Genomic DNA, 17,627 nt, shown 5'->3' with positions numbered 1-17,627 from the left:
GTTTCTATGAAGCAGAACATGCTTTCTTTATTTGGAATCTTGATTGGACTATTATTTAGAATCTTGTTAGAACAAATTCCTTTCACAGAGGAGTAAATTATATAAAAATAGCTCTCAAAAAAAAAAATTCTGCACAAAATTTCTTTATCCTGTAAATTCCAAAACACTTGCTTTCCTCTGCTCCTACAGGAATAACTTGTTTGCTTGGTTTAACCACAGCTTGTGCACGTGACTTTTACCTAACAAATAACCAAACCCTGGACTGAATAGAGCCAACAGTGCTCTGTTCCCTCAAGCCTGTCTCAAAGCCAATTGAACTGAATGTGAAAACTCCTGCTGACCACAACGGGCTTTGGATCAGGAATAGGTGTGTTTGCACGATCACACCCCAGGGCACCAGCTTCTGTGAGAACACCTGGAGCAGAAGGTGGTGATACTTAGCTGCCTGTCACACACAGGGATAGTGTATGAAAGCTCCCATTAGCAACTGTTTTATTAAGAATCATAGAAGGTTATCACACCAGAATTTTACACATTAATTTTCAGTAATTAACAGAGTAAATTCTAATAATTAGCCATGAATTGTTCAATTAAAACCAAACTTGCTCTGTATGAGTGTGGTTCTGCGTGCAGTGCAAGAACAGGAATATTGTCTCTGTGTCACTGTGCTCAGCATGTGATGTGGAAAGGATACAGACGGGGTTGGAGACCTGCCTGATGGAAGGCTATCAGGTTTTGCTTGACAACTGCCTGTATTTAGAATAAGAGCTAGATAAGCAAAGTCTCATTTTTACTGTCCTTCATATAACAAACAGAGAATCATAGTCACCAGTCTAAAATTCTGCCAGGGTTGGGAACCAGTAGCGCTCTCACTTCGTGGATGGAAAAACCAAGGGAGATCTCTAGGCCAAGCATTGCCTGTTCTGATGTGCAGGAAGGGAGGGGCAGAGCTTTGATTACTGATGCTGACCTTGTTTTCACCACAAAGAACATTTCCCTCTTCTCCCTCAAACTTCCTTCAGCTGTGTCACTCCAATTACAAGAATAAATATCCTTAATCTTCTTTGTATCTCTGAATGTGTTGTAATAAAAGAAATGAATCCTCCTTGGCAAGAAATGAGGTTTAAGTAGAATCTGCAAATCTGAAAGATGACTTGAACTGGCAAACAAACCACTTTCTTCAACTGAAGTCAGTGACTAAAGGTTCTGACCCTGAGATTCAAAAGCTCCATCCTACATGAAAACAGCCAGGCCAAGTCCAAATGAATCTTTTCCATAAGCAGCAAAAATACAAAAGAGAGAATAGACATTCAAGAATGTGACTTCGAGAATATATACAAGGTATGTGTATCACTGTTCTGGTTTAGATACAGCATTATACTTTGTATTCATTAAAATGGATGAGCTCAGCACTGGACAAGAAATAACAAAATAAGGAGAATGAATCCAAATTTACAGACACAGTCTCACGGCTTTTTGTAGGTGTTCGTACTTACTTAATTGTAGGTGTCATAAATATATTTCTCTACATGCTCACCAGAGAAGGAAAAGAGACTGTAAATTACACTTCAGAACAGAAAATACTCAGCATCTTCCTTTGCTTGGTAAAGGCATTAAGATTTGTTCCCGATGCCAAAATACCGGTGTGGTACCCTCATTTCACTTCGGCCATGCAGTTGGTGGGCCAACACTGTTGTGAGCTGGCTGCTGTTCATCAAAAGATCTCCAGACTGACATGAGTTAAAACACACCAGAGACTTTCTCAAACCTGCCTTGTCCATTTGTTTTTTCCTCTTTTCTCCCTTGCAATTACTTTGTAAATGGAGAAAATCCGCTCTACAACTACAACTGTATCAAACCACCCTCTCCTGTAGCAGTTTCATCTTAGCCATGTTGGACACTTATGTCAAATCCCTCCCTTTTCTCTCCAGCCTCTCTCTTTCTTCCCAATGTAATCTCCCTTTGGTGCATAATGCTAGGCAACCTAGGAAGATGATGAAGGGCAGTCTGACATCCTTCCATGTACATGAATTTTGATTTATTATTTGATTTTAAAAGTGTGCAGGGGCAAATCTTAGAACACCTGTTGGACAGGAAATCAGCCCATCGTTATCTGTCACTCTGGTGGGCACAATTCAAGTGTAGCTATCTAAAAATAACAGCAATACACTGTCCTTTGCGTAGCAGTTACCATTATGGTATCATCATCATTTTTTCTGTATTAAATCAGAATTGTAAATTCTGTAAAAATTCTGTATTAAAAAGTATTATATTATTCTGTAAATTCTGTATTATATTATTCTGTAAATTCTGTATTAAATCAATTGTATCAGAGGCTGAGGAGAAGTCTGAGTTCAAAAGTTAAGGGCTACTCACTTCTAAGTGAGTAGCACACTTCTAAGTTTGAAGAGAAAGGACTGAATACGGGACACTCTCTAAGCACATTTCAAAGATGAGACTACTCCAGCAGGCTTATAATTTACAATATGAATCAAAACTTATGACCATTTAGGTTCATATAAATCAAAACTTAAGTGTACCTCCAAACATGGAACAGACTGTATACAAAATATCTTTCTACAGTACTACAGTTAAATGGCATTTCTTTCTTTAATGTTCTAAGGAATTTGTTCACTTTCATTCTGCTGCTCCCTTACAATAGTATTTTCTAAGTTCTACATCTAGGTATGGATGTAGAGCTCTACTTCTCTTCATCTGTGTCTAGCTTTATTTTTTTCACCATTTCGATCAGGAAGTAACTATCTCCCTGAGGCTGGCATCCTCTCACACGTGTTATGTGTACCATTTTTTACACTTTCTCACAGGGTAAATAATAATCATGGTGTGCACAGCATCAGTTTTCCCAATTCCACTCCTCCCACCAGCAACATCTCCCTCAGCTTCACTGAGCTCATTTTGCTGTATACTTATCCTAGATAAAGATATGTACATCTCGCCAATGCCAGCACGCAGTTGTCTTTCTCAGCTTCCAAATTACTGTTTTCAAGTTCCTCCCATGTCACCACTCACCAGGCTAATGCTATACGGTTTAAAGAAAGAGTGACAGATTGCTGGAGCAGAAGATTCCCTACTTCGCTGCCTCTCTCTTTTCCAAAGCAAAAAACAGGCAGCCCAGATAGCAGAAGGGACTGGGTGGGACATGAGTTGAGTGGGGAAAGTGGCTGTTTGCAGTGGGTCAACAGTAGGAAGGCAGATGGACTGCCAGACCAGCTCTGCTACTGAAACTAGAGATACGGGCTTTGGCTGTCATTATAAATAAAAAGTAACCCAACAAGTACTCCATCAATATTCCATGGTACCAGATTAATTTTGCTGCTCATTCATGGGCCATGACACAGGGCTAAGGGATTCTCAGGAGTATAGTTAATCTTCTCGGATAACCCTCTGAAATTCCTACAGGACCACACAGGACAAACAGCAGACCACTCTGGTGCACAAGGGGGAAGGAAGAAGGCTGCTTATGCAAACTGGCTACCACCAAAAGTAAAATTTGATTACTGTACCCAACAGATTTTCAAGTGAGCGTCCTCAGAGAAAATGATTGCAGGCTAACTACCAGCGTGTTTTTTTCTAAGCAAGACAGCTAGTTTGTTAATCTTTGAATCTTCTTTTGTCAGCAGCATAGCCAGCTTCTCTGGGGAAAATGAGTCACAGGTTTATTTAAATGAATTACAAAGGAAAAGAACAAATAAGTCTCCCAAAACAACTTGCGTTGAGGATCAAGGCAAAAATGCTTTACAGTGCTCAGCTGTAACAGGTGCCACAATCCACGTTAAATGTCAGCGCTGTCTCTTGCTCACCTTATCTACTAGAAAGTAGATAAGTCACCACCGTACACGTTTGTGATAGCTTTTTTCTTCTCATCTTTTTACTGTTTTATACAAAGACAAAATACTGGTTTTGTTCTGCTTATAAGGACAAACTATTCTTCAGGAGATGTCAAAATGTTCCTGACGTCATGTTGTTGCAACTCCATGTAGGAAACCGAACAACCAAACACATCTCTCCTTGCCACTCAGACTCTTCTCTCCTTTTGAAAACTTTTCTCTTAGGCCTTTGTCTGCACTATTGAATTGAAAGGTACACTTCGCAAACACCTTTCCACTCCTTTTGAATGCTCATTAGTGATAACAGACTGGAAAACATGAAATCCTCTTACAAGCACTTGAGAAATAGAATAGCCAAGTAATACTGCTAGAGCCAGATTGATTGATTTTGTGTCTTGATGGTCTCTTGCTGTAAGATGTATTTCAGCATCTTGTTTTATTCAAGAAGAATTTCAGTTGTTTTATTTTTTGTTGTTGTTGTTGTTTTACTTTTAAGTAAGAGGAGTGTTCTTCAAGCACCTTTTCCCAAAACGTCTGTAGGTTCAAAAGTGTTCAAGTAAGGAGAACAGAACACTTATTGAATGCAGTACTTCCCACTGTGCAACTGAGATGAAAACCACATCTCCTTGCTACGCACTTGCCATGCTTTCACATCCTCTTCTGCTGCTGCTGCACCCTTGTGGCTTTGCCTGCTCTTCCCAAAGATGTCAGAATGGGAACATTCTCATACGTGCTAATGTAATCTTTACACTTTATCCTGAAGCCGTACAGGACCACAGAAAAGGAAAAAAAAGTTAGGAGCAGTAATGATTTTAATGAAGACTGTCCAGAGATTACGATGATGACTAATAGTAACCTGGACATTCGCATAACAATTTTTGTGAGATCTCTGTTTGGTGTTTTTCTCCACCAATGAAATTTGCAACACACTCATTTGCCTAGTGGTGGGAAGCACACAAATAAAAGCAAGCAGTCTTTAGGATTTCTGTAGCATACACAGATGTCTTGGCTGTTTTGGGCTTAGAACAAGAGTCCACACACTTCTTGATAATTGGAAAGGCAAAACAATATAGATAAGTATACAAAAGTTAAAAGTGAAGCACTCAGGAAAAGAAGCAAATTCTTTAGTTTTGTTTTTTGTTGTTGTTGTTGTTGGTGTTTTTTTGTTTGTTTGTTTGTTTTAAATATATCACTAAAGTTGAAATGAGTTTCTGTTATTTTTCATGGCAGAAAGATGATTTGGCTTTCCAGTACCTCCAGAGATGTTAACTAAACTAACAGGGAAATTAAATTATTTCCAGTCTCTGTGAATCTATAATGCAGAAGCATGTCTGGGTCTACAGACTTCCTACATCTTATGTCTCAGCCTGGGCTATTACAGCCCATACAACACATGACATTCTTGGCATGGCATCTGAAAGTTTGCTATGTTGTTTACAGGTTTTCAATTTGGTTTCTTCACAAAGTGAAAAAAGCTGGACACACATCTGTGTTCTTCTGCTCTGGATGTGACCTACTCTACCTTCATGTACCGGGGCAATATCCTTTCTGATAATCTGAAGAAATGGCGTCCAGATGTTATTTTCAAAACTTTTTATTACTTAGTCTCAAACCAGTCAGGTTGAGATAGCAATATCACACCATCCCTTCATTTCCTGCCTTGGTCCTCTCAGAAGAAGCATTGAGTCAAAATCCAAGATCTTTCTCCTACTGTTCAGGTGCTCATCAGTTTGGGGTGCAGAATCTGAAAGGTTGGCCAAAGCTGTAGGATAATGACAGAAACTGACAATTTTTGCCCCTTGGTAACATACAATTTCTAGATATATCTTGTCTGTGCTTTCATTAGAAATGGTTCAAGATGGGGAATTAATTTTGTTAAGTGTTAAGGACTATCACAATCATCTTCTGTCCAAATGCAAAATATATATTTTTCTTAACCTCTGCTTTCTCCTGTACACTGTACCTGGACTTTCTGATCACTTCCACACAGCTTATGTTATAGGAAAGAGAAGAGAAAAAAGCTACATAACGTATTAGTCATGATGCTTTTGTACTTATGGAGAATGTGCAGATGCTATGGTGAAGTTCACCTTCTGAAAACCTACACAAAGTAGAACAGGTTTACTGTGAGCTCTTAGACATTGAGTACACAGTGCTCTGATGTACAGAAAAACACATTACAAGAATAATAATAGCACTAAGTAATGGTACAAATTTCCCGTTGTGAAAGAAAATAAGGAAGAGGGGAAAGGGTCATGATACTGACAACCTAATCAGAAGTTATTTGCAGTAAGTAATAAATGAAGTGACATTAGCTGAAGGCAGTCAATACCAGGCAAGAGAGCAAGCCACTTTCCAAATGTCTCTGAGTGACCAAAAGCAATGACAGACACAAGTTTTAGTCGAAAATACAGTTCAACAGGGAAGAAAGGCTGATGCATCAGCTATGCTGGAAAAAAAAAAAAAGAAGTCAAATGCATCTCCTACTATGGAATAAGAAATGAAGCTCAGCATGGGGGCAGGGGAACAACCTAATTCCTCCTCTTATATTTTGGCCATTCATCCTCACAGTCTTCATTACCCATTGCAAAATGTATACATAGCCCCTGTCATACACATACACTTTCTGATCTCTGCCACAGAGCCTCATATCCTTCCTGAAGATTTACACCTGGCCTGAAATCCTAGAAAAGTTTGTCCACCCACAGGCACATACTCGAGAAGTAAGTTAGGAATTACTTAGACATCATTTTTAACTACCTAAGTTTCCAGAGGCCCTGGTAACTCTAAGATTGCAGTTATGTTGTATTTATGATTTTTCATATTGCCACAGGCACACAAGGAAGCGAGTATCTTTACTGTACCACCTAGTCTTGTTACTATGGTCACACGTGCACCACACCTTTCATCTGTCCTCTCCCCTCAGCTTGTTCCTCAGTCTTTGGACTATGAATTCGCTGAGGGAGAACCAAAGGAGCTTTTCCCTCTGCTTTCATACATAGCCGTTGTCCTAGAATCCCAGGAACACTTTCCTGAAGCACACACAAACAGCTGCGTAAGCCAGCATATGCACACATCGGTACTGCATTCTTTATGTGAATCTCCACTTGCTCTCTCTGTGGAAGAAAATTACCCTGACAAAACCACTTGGAGAGGCTCAGGCAGCAACCAGCTTATAGCATGCTGTGGTCTGCCCGCATAATGCCCTCTGGTAAGGCAAATAGTGCAGTGCAATATAAAAAGCAGCAGAGAGAAGATGAATTTATAATTCAGCAGATATATAGGATACAGGACAATCTTTTGCACTAAACCAACACACATATATACCCAAACTCTGTTACTGGAGAAGGCCCAAGTCCCCTTCTGATCTTACAGGCACGAATGAGGAACATTTCCAACTAGACCAGAGTGAATCAGGGTGTATCGATATTTGTAGGGAGGTTCGTAGGAATGGAGATCCTTGTAGACGTGCTTACTAAAGGGAATAGTTGCAAGGAAAGAGAAGTTGTCTGGTAGGAACATGTGGGCACAAATTGCTGAAAGACAGGAGAACAAGCATGGCAGAGAAGTAAGAAACTATAGGTGTGCTTGTACATCAGAAGAAGGAATGACTAACTAAGGTCTATCTGAGGTAAAGAAATTACCTGGCAAACTAAAGAGACAAGGAAGGATAACTCTGAAAAATGACTGAGGAAGAGGGATGAAATTACGTAATGAGGAATTTATTTGGATGGCAAGTGGGATGTAGGCAGGGAAGAAGAGAGGCATGGTAAAGTCTGGGGAGACTTTCAGGAAACCAGTCCTACTAGAGGATGCATACATCCAGCAGAGCCTATGGATTAGCAGCAAATTAGTTAGGTAGCAGTAAAACAGGCGTGTATGTGCTTAAAAGTTTGTATGTACAATTAACCCAATAGGCCCACAAACAGAACACCTGAAGAGTCTGCACAAGAGAGTTTTAAACACTACAGATTTATTTATTTTTTAAGGGGGATAAACTATTTCATTAACGTGCCACATGCTAAAACGTCTTGTTAACTGAAGATTCAGTATTTGCAATGACCCCTGATGTTGTGGGAACTCCTCAAAACAACAAGTAGCTACAACGCGAGCTTCTGCACAGCAGCTCCCTACCATGGCGAAAAGTCCTTGTCTTCTTCACATTCAGATTTCCCAAGGACTCTCAGAGGCAGAAGCAGGTTTGGTAAAAGAGCTACCTTGCCGTCATGAAGCTCAGTGCTTCTCTCCAGCTAGGTAGTAGGTGGTAACAGACTGGCAGTGAGCAGACAGCTGGTTAAAAGGCTTTGAAGTCCCTAGGCCTTCAAAACATGGGTCTATTTCAATGAAAAAGCAAGCACAAGCTCTCAGAAGCACTTTACTGTTTTATTTATGCAAATGACAGCTGACTTTTGTTTTATTATCTTTGTCACCACTAGTTAGCTTTCCATAATTATATTGAAAAACATAATCATATCTTATTTGTATGATTCTTCCTCCTTCAAACCTACAAGCTATATCTTTTAACTTTTTGAAAAACAACAAAGATTTGAAGTACTGATTTGACTGGTTTATGAGCGCTTTTAAAAAATTAGTGTAAGGCTACATTTTGTCCTTGTTTGCTGTCATGAAACTCAGGGAAATGCCAATAAACAGATAGATATACATGGTCTTAAAAGATGTAGGATGCAGGCAGTGCTCATATAGGCAATGCTAGACCCAACCTCAGATTGGTCTGAATCACACCTGGAGAACAACGCGTCCTACATGTGGGCTTCTTTCCTGTTCAGGTTCAGTTGCACCTCGCTGATGTGGAAATACTTGTGTTTAGCCAGTTCTGCACCACACACCTTTGTGCTTCCTTGCCTGAACACAGGAGAGCATCACTTTCTTGTGATGCTGTGGTTCACGTCTGCTGGACACTTTGGAAGAGCTGAAGTGTAACCAAATCCAAGCACCCACTCTTCTCCTTTGACTGAAGTAAAACTTGCCTATTTCAATTTTTCATTTCTGTATTCTGGCTTCATGCTGCCAAACACACAAAAGGAGAAGTCATTATTTCCAGACCAAGAATTACTCACAGCAGTCTGTTTAAGGAAGGAGAAAAAAAAAAAAAAAGTAAAAAGAAAAAAGAAAAAAGAAAAAAGAAAAAAGAAAAAAGAAAAAAGAAAAAAAATCTCGAAGAGAAATTTACCATTTCATTGCTAACTACTCATATGGGTCTGCATACTACATTTAAAGCCAAGTCAGCTTAACCTTCAGCTCTTAATTGGGCAATCAAAGTACTGCTAAAGTACCATAAGCTAATTTTATTTTCTTTATAGCTGCAACAAAGCCTGCTTGTCATTGTCATGAGAGGGTTTCTAAATCTAGCATTTTTCAAGTTTTTATTATTTGTCTAGTTTCTTTAAGAACCAAATCAAAAGGCAAAGCTGTTGACAACTTCAAATAAATCACTAGTGCTTATTGTTGGTGCTAGCACCTATTCCACTTTATTCACAAAGAGCAAATATCAGTTTGATAGCTGCTCAGATGTTTGAGTGAAGTGTTGGGGTGATGGCTACAAGACTAGGTTCTCAGGGCTTCTACTGACTCAAGTTCTTTGCTTTCACCGTGAAGCTCTGCATAACTATTCTCCCCCAAAATTTATTCTTTCTCTCACTTCCGTTACTTCTTCTACCCAGAAATGACCTGGGTTTCCTGAAATATTCTTCTAGCTCACTCACAAACGCTGCTGGAAATCCAAACCAGAATACTTCTTTTAGCTTTCTTTAGTGGATAGGATGTTGGAAAGCAAAATGTATTTGCTCAACTTCATACATGTTTATTTAGGTAGTAAAATATTATTTTATTAACTCAGCCCAAGGGTAATAAAAGGTCTTTGATTTTGCAAATATAAATGAGCTATTGTAGGATAATTCTATAAAGCCATCTCAGCTTGAAGAAGAGCTGCTATATCCAAAAGGTTTTGCGAAGACATTTTCCTAATTAATAAAATATATTTTCTGTCCCTGTAAACTTTTTCGCAACCACACCCTTAGGCCAACACCGGTGCTGGAAAGCTCTACTAAATCACTTTGGTTCAGCCTGCCTTCGGAGGAAGATGAACCAGAGCATGTTGCTGTGCTTTTCACAGTAATCTGATGACTTCTAAGTAAACCCCAGCAGAAAACAACCACTTGATATGTGAAGTCTAACACAAACAGAACAGAGCTCACCCTGGGCTGCAAGTGACCCTGGTGCACTGAAGCACCCCTGAATGAGTTACAGAAGTCTCTTACTGCTGTGCTTGACATCTCAGTGACTTTAACATTCACAAAGATGAAAAATCAATAGGATATAAGGCTGCATTTTGAGAGTTTGTGTTGAACTGCTTTTCTTCACCCTCTTCTAAAATTGTATTTTAAATCTGGATCATCAGCTCCACTTCTTTCCCCTGCTCTGTATGTTGCATTCAAACTCTACTTATGACTTAGCACATATTTTACTTCATATACAATATTTCTTCAATATCAAATGAATAATTTTTCATTTTAATTTCACTTTTTGACACACATCATGTTTATTCTAATATAATTCCAATCAGTCATATATCCTCTACAGCATACCTGTTCAGTCTTGGTAGCAATCCTGTTTACTGATTTTAGTGAAATTTCAGATAGAAAAAATCTGCCTCATTCTATGGTGACTCACCAAGAAAATAGACTGAGATTTGAGAAATGTGTCTGCCTTTAGCCTTATAATTAAGTTAAACAATGACCCTGATTCATGAGACTTCCCAATTATATTTACAGAATATTTTAATGTGCTGATTAAAAAAAAAAAAATCGATCACAATTCACTGAAACATATACCCTGATGGTATAAGTTTACATTTTGATCCTGCAGTTAGTTACGCACGTGCTTAACTTTATCTAATTGGAAGGCTTCTGCTCTTTCCATTCAAATTTGGCAGTACAGAAAGAGGGCTAAACTAGGAATGTGAAGGTTACAGATAACCTTCAGGAACAGATCACTGTGTCGGATTTGTCCCACTCAGACTGGGAGACAGCAGTCTTCTCCATTGGATCAGACGCCTAAATGTTATCTAAAACTCCACAGAATGGGGAGTATGGCAGCACAGATATTTGAGAGCACCTTGTCCTTAAATTTTCTGGGAATGAGCCAGGTACAGCCTGCTCCCACTGAACAGCACTGCTGAAATTGAATTTCAAATAAATGAAGAAAATACCCCTGAACCCACAATCTCTTGAGGGCTAAAGATGGAAACAAGTAGGGCATACGATTAGCCACAGTACATATTAAAAACTTTTTCTTTGCAACTTATTTTGGATTAATTTTATGCTCAGGTGAAGGGTTTTATCTGCAGCACTCTACTTGCTCCTGCCTCCCTATATTTAGACGACTCCATTTTTTTTTCTTTGCATCTCTCCTGAAAGGATATGACTGATCACAGAGATTTATAAACTCCTGACTTTCATGGTATTTCAGAGTGTCTCTTTTCCCCAAGAGAATAGGCCTAATAGGTGAAATTCATACTAGTTATAAGGCTAAACAAGTCAGTGGAATTACACCTGGGATTCATTTGGTTTAATTTCTTTAGCCTTTCAATATACTTCCATTTTATGAAAGCATGAATCATCTCTATTACCCTCCAATGCCCTTGCTCTAGGACATTAAACAGCCTTACTATCTTAGAGCTTCACGGTTATAGAGTAGCTCAGGAAAACAGACATATTTCAATCAAACTTCCAGTAAAATATACTAAGGAGATAGTTTTATGGTCTGCCTGAGCTTATTCGGTAATTGAGGAGAATTATTGTCTCTTAAAAAAAAAAAAAAAAAAGTAAGCTCTAAAACCAGATCTCTACCACCAAAGATTATCGCCTGTTGTTCAAGAACAAACACCAAACAGCCATTTCTATGACATGTACTGAGCCAGTCAGATAATTTCCACACAGTTGAATTAATGTGTTTTAAATTAATTCAATTAAAATTACCTATAATTAAGACAGGTGGCTTTCAAAGAGTCATTTCCATTTTGGTAAATGATCCTTCAGTAAACATGCCTTTCTACCAAAACACCTGGATAAAATGCTTTATCCAGCAAGGGGAAAAAAAAACAACAAAAAAAAAACAAAGACACACATACAAAAAAAAAACAAAAACAAACAAACCAAAAAAAAAACATTTTTATATCCCAAATGATAACAAGGCTACGAAAACAACCAGTACAAATGAGACATGTTAAAAGATGACAGAGGAGAAAGTAAAAAAATAAATAAATAAATAAAAGTGCTTTTATAAATGACTTGAATCAAGCGCAGCTAGATCCTTCAGCTATTTTTAGCTGGAACATAACCGAGCACAGAGCTTTTATTTAACTTTCTTAATCTACGTGGGCCACTGATGCATAAGGGAAGGTGGACGGATGGAAACCAAAACATTAAAAAGCTTTGTCCCTTGTCAAGTCTTGCTCCTATCTATCATACAAATAACTTTAGTTTGCAGGCCTGCATACTTATTTATCTGGTTCTTTTGGTTATAAAAGTTTAACAATCATCTTTTTCTCTTGTTTTTATTGTTATTAATTTAGCATTTTTGTCTGCTGTATTCCGAGTGAGAGACGGGCTTAATTTTGACATATCGAATCGGAGCTTTTCTCCCACAAGCAACAGCAAAAGGAACAAGCGAGACCAGTCCAACCAAGCGTTTTTACTCTGTTTTTCTGCAGAGCAGAATTGGGTGGGATTTCCTACTGAGAGGGAGGCAGGTCACCACAGACACTGCGCTTGCCATTTGCCTCGCTATCTGAAGGTGCTCTGATGCTGCAGAATGAGTGCCTGAAAGAACCACTTCCAAGTTGGCTACGGATTGCTTTTCTGTGCTGACATTTTGTAGCCTTAACATTTTATGTTAAACTGGAATTACTCCCCTTGCGAGCTACTTGGAAGATTTTGCATCCTCCGCAGCAGCTGGCCGATGTGCATACCTGTGTAACGTGTTGTGTGAGTTCAGGAACTGCTGAATGCTCACAAACAAATTTTTCCCATCTGCTAAGCTAATGACATCTTCTAAAATTTCTATGAGCTCTGAACATTTCCTTTTTTAGCTTTGCCAGCATAATCACATTACAGCCTGACAGCCTGCAGTGTAAATTAATTTTTTTTTTTTTTTTTTTTTTACGTAAATCCCTCGGAAGAGGATTGTTCCCCATTTTGTCTTGTTAAGCAGACAGAGAAAGAGGAAAACAGATAGGCACTATCACCAAGCAAAACTTCTGTTTCTAGACAGACTGAAACCAACACAAAGGCAGTTTTGGAGGACACATTCTACAAAGATGCATCTTTCCCAGAAACACACAGATCTAATTGCATTGCTTCATAGGAACTCCAAGGGAGTTTTGTTTGCAGAAGTATGGAGTTGAGCTTTTCAAAACAACTCCCTAGAAATTATAGTAACTGTGTTAGTATAACTGGTGTTCTGTTTAATGTTGTTCTAGCACTCCAAACATTTACTTCTTGTTTTACATACTTCTGCATTTACTTTGTGTTAAGACCTTATCTGAGAAGTCAAAAATATGAAGGATGCTTGCGTTGCTTTCCCATTGAACATACGTCCCTAGAGATGGTGAATTCTGGTTTTCTAGACTCCAGTCAGCACTGGAGATGAGTAGAACCTACACTTCCCTCCTAGAGTCCTATGTGAATCTGGGTAGAGAACGGTAGATGGTGGCGTTTCAGGCAACTGGCTTTTCTGCAGAAGACCACTTGTTCTTGAAGAGCTACAAAAGTCTACAGGGGCCATGGGAGATATTTTTCTCTGATCTTCTTTGCCACATTTTATGGCTCAGTTTAAAATAAGCAGTTGCAAAGTTTATTTTATTCATGAGTTTGAGTTTTTCCTCAGACCTCCCCCCGCCCTTTAAGAAATAAATCTGTATTTTCTTGGTTGCAGACAAAAAGACATGACCCTTTCACAGATCTGCATGCTGCACTTATTCTGAAACCACAGGTCACATTCTGTTCCTTATGACGTCAACCAAACCAGTACAGATTTGTTCAACACAACAAAGGTTTAGGAGAGAGTTGATATAAATCTCTGCAAATATCCCTCCAAAAAGTCTTCTTCATTCATTCTGAGGAAGAAAAAAAAAAGGCAGGATTTGTTGTTGCCTTGAACTTGTAACACCCATCCCGAACTGTAAAGCGTCCGTTGAATTCATGAAGACTGTAGGGAGACCCCATAGGCCAGGTCCAAGCCCACACGGTGCTTTGTGTTCAGAGCTGTTTGTGGTTAGTGCTCCATCACCTCCTGGTGACCATCATCCTCCTGGTCACAGAGCTCCAAAAGCCTTGCAGTGATACAGGTGTCTCTACAGGACAGACCTGACAGTCTGAATCCAGAGGGCCACATGGGCAGTGGCTCTCCCCAGTTTCACCTGATGAATCACTCTTCCTCTCTGAAGGAGGAAGAGCTGCTTCCACAGAAAAATTGTGGTACCAAAATTCTGTACTGCTCAGCAGAGAACTCTGTAAGGCACCGACAGTCACAGACAACGAGCAAAATCTGAACATAAATCTAGAGGCTTTCTTTCCTTTCCTTTTTTTTTTTTTTTTTTTTTTTTTTAATCTAACCACATTCATTATACCTCATTATACCAAAGAAGATTCTTACTCTGCTGTTTCAATGGAGGGGCTAGAAAGACTAAAAAACCCTTTTTGGTCACATGTATGTAAAGACCAGCAAGCAGGAGAACATCAGAAAAGCTAAGAATTTTTAAATAAGAGAGTTGTTTTCTGCTTGCTTAGCTTGTTCAAAGCAATACGGAGACAAGCACAGCTCTTTAGCTAAAGCTCATTAGGAATGCTAGACACTTATGAAACCACATAAAATATTAAAAAAAAAAAAAAAAAGCCTACCAGAGGTAGAGAACACAAATGGTAGAATACAGCAGATGAGAACATAACAACTCACAGGACAGAAAGAAGGGATATTGAGTATCAGAGAAACAACTAGAACATTATCTCAATTTCTGGCTTTCAACTGACTACAGCAGAACACCAAGGGAAAGCTAAATTGTGGCCAAGAGGGAAACAAAACTTGAACACGTTTCAAATAAATAACAACACATCCACATACAGGATCATGTGCCTTACAGGTAGACTTCTGGGCTTCAACATTTCAATTTAGGGCACTTCTGGTACAAAAATCAGCTTTCTACACTCAGTCCTTAATAACAGGGTCTTTGAATTCTCCATCCTCCAGTAAAAGAGGCAGACTCTCCGCACTTGCTGTGCTGCTACATTCACTTCAAAGGTAGTAATTACTGCCTAAATGCTAGTTAAGGAAGCAAGCTGTGTCTATTTAATGGCATTCTGCTACCAGAAGCGATAATTCAGAAGCTGTCAATAGCCAGTCACGACGACACTGTAGCATAAAAATTGCTTTCATACTTATGAGATAAATAATACTTTCCCACCCAATTGGCATCAAATGTCTACAACAACAGATATTCCAGCATCTACACACCGAGTTTCACAGCAGCCAAGAAAGCTACCTGGAAATAACCACATCACTTAAGTTTCTATTAGCTGTCAGCTGATTTGTATGGAGAACCAACTGGCCAGCAGGGAACAGGGTTACCTACTACGGTCAGTCAGCCAATCTTGCCCAATTCTGTTCCACAAAATGCCAAGTACCTTAAAGTTCATGGTTCATATATGCCTTCAGCCCCACAGCACGCTCCTTCTGGAACAGGGACTGGGCATGAGCTAAAAAGAGGAGAGAGCCACCAGTAGAGCTGTGCATGATCACTGCGAGGAACATCCAGGAAGGCAACGGCAGCTCTGGCTCCCACCACCCCCACGAAAATAACCTGCCATCACACAGCTACCAGAGAAGCAAATTGCCAATGGAAAAACCTTGCTGCTTTTAAAACTCAGGATGGCTGAAACAACTTGTTGTTGTACAAATAAAAAAAAAAGCTCTTGTGTGCAGAGTGTGTCAGCAGGAAAAAACAAGAAAAGGAACACTGAGGAAAAACAAACTTCTCAATCAAGGAAATGACTCAACCATTTGTGCAACGGCAGGCAAGAGAGTCTCCACCTGACATTTTTCAAGGGTCAAATATACACAAGTGGAAGGGGTGATGGGATTTTATTAACCACTGGATAGGTTTCTTCCAACACAGAGGACCCAAGCTGAGTAAAACTCTACTGCTGTAAATCCAGAGCAATGCCACAGGAGTTATGCTCCTCTGGATGTACACCAGGGCAACTGAGATCAGGGTCATCCCACAAACTGTTCATATCAGCCAATTATTTAGTTACTAAAGTGAAAAGAGCTCATATAAAATGGGACATTTTAGTGGATGTCTGTGGAATCATAGTTAGCAGAAATAGAAATCAATTTGCATAGATATATTCTCCTTTTGTGCACTGTCATCTCTATTTTGAATGTTTAATCTAGACATAAAAAGAAGAGAAAAAAGGAAAAAAATGTTTAAATGGTTATATTAAGTTAGCCTCCAAATCTCTTATGTATTTATTTTAGTATACTACAAAACCACATTAAGTCTACACTGATCTATCTACCCAAGAATTCAGCACTTCCCAATATAATGTTCTCTTCCCCATATTTTCTCTTGGATGACCATTCTTCCCTCTGGACTTTCAGATTAAACGATATTACTCCATGAAATCCTGCACAAACCCAGCACAAAACCCTGACTGCACGTACTAGTTATAAAAAATGACACTCCAGGAAGTTACTAGAATAGTAATTCAAATATCAGCATTTTGAAGTTGATAGGGGTTTATTATGGAGAGAATATTGTATTTCAAAATGCTGCAAAATCAATTGTACCACTTCTCCACCTCCACGTCTTTGCAAGAGGAATTGATACAATAAAAAAGAGTACATTTACAAGATAAATTGCAGTCTTCTCTGCAGCTTTTAGCACTCTGTTAAATCAGTTTTCTTCTTGTGCTTGTCAACTATGCCTATGTTATTGGTTTTGCTTAATTAACACAATCCAGAAAACTTCAGCAACATAACTATTCTTGGACACTGGTTATGAGATTGCTTCATTTATTTTACTAGTATAGTTGTAAAACAAAGCAGGAATGGGGGTCTACCTAAAATCCAGGATCTGAAGGGACTAGCATTAGTCAAGGGAAACAGTAAATGGTATCACGGTCACACCTACCTGTGCTGCAGGAGCAGGAAAGAAGTACGTGGTTGCCATCATGCTGATACACATACACAGCCCAGCTCTGGAAATGTAATAGCTAGAGCTCTGTTAGTCCCCTTTTCAACCTATTTTCTTTCCTTCTACCTTCCCTTACCACCTCTTTCAGTAAATCGTGCCTGGTGTCATTAGGGAACCACAGAACTGCAAATGTTTTCTCAGGGTAAAACATTCTCCCATTCCAAATTTGTTGTTTACCTGAAGACTGAAAATCCTGTTTTTAACTCAGTTGCTATATTAGTGGACAAACAGTTGGTACAGTCAGTGCTCTGAACCACATCCTCAGCCTGAAACACTTTCTTTGCACACATGCCCTTTCAAACTTGACATTTCATGTGTTGATTTTAGCTGCTTTATAGTTACCTAAGTGCTGAGGAGAGGAAGAAAACAACATGCACACATAAAAGGTCTGTTGATGGCTTCTCTCTTTTCTATTTTAAAGTTCAAAAGCATACATATAATACATCTTTTCAGCTCTACAGGGTTTTCACTAGCTAAAGGATAGATTTTTTTTCTGAGCTGTTACTGCA

At 39.0% G+C, this 17,627-nt stretch overlaps 1 protein-coding gene across 4 annotated transcripts in view; it reads right to left on the bottom strand.

The window, feature by feature from the left end:
- PKIB (cAMP-dependent protein kinase inhibitor beta) overlaps nt 1–17,627 on the bottom strand; it is a 54,425-nt gene that overhangs the window by 6,097 nt on the left and 30,701 nt on the right. Inside the window, exon 1 of one of the 4 annotated variants that reach the window (XM_050709758.1) lies at nt 17,056–17,142. The exons of 1 other annotated variant lie outside the window; for it this stretch is intronic. The gene's annotated coding sequence lies outside the window, so the exon portion shown is untranslated. Of the gene's footprint in view, nt 1–8,695; nt 8,822–15,547; nt 15,657–17,055; nt 17,143–17,627 lie in introns of those variants that run through there. 2 more of the 4 variants (XM_035538633.2, XM_035538632.2) reach the window with 2 other exon arrangements.

The sequence above is a fragment of the Cygnus atratus genome, chromosome 3 (genome assembly GCF_013377495.2).
Source record: "Cygnus atratus isolate AKBS03 ecotype Queensland, Australia chromosome 3, CAtr_DNAZoo_HiC_assembly, whole genome shotgun sequence".
In the NCBI taxonomy this organism is placed as follows: Eukaryota; Metazoa; Chordata; class Aves; order Anseriformes; family Anatidae; genus Cygnus; species Cygnus atratus.
This window is presented reverse-complemented; position numbering and strand designations above follow the sequence as displayed.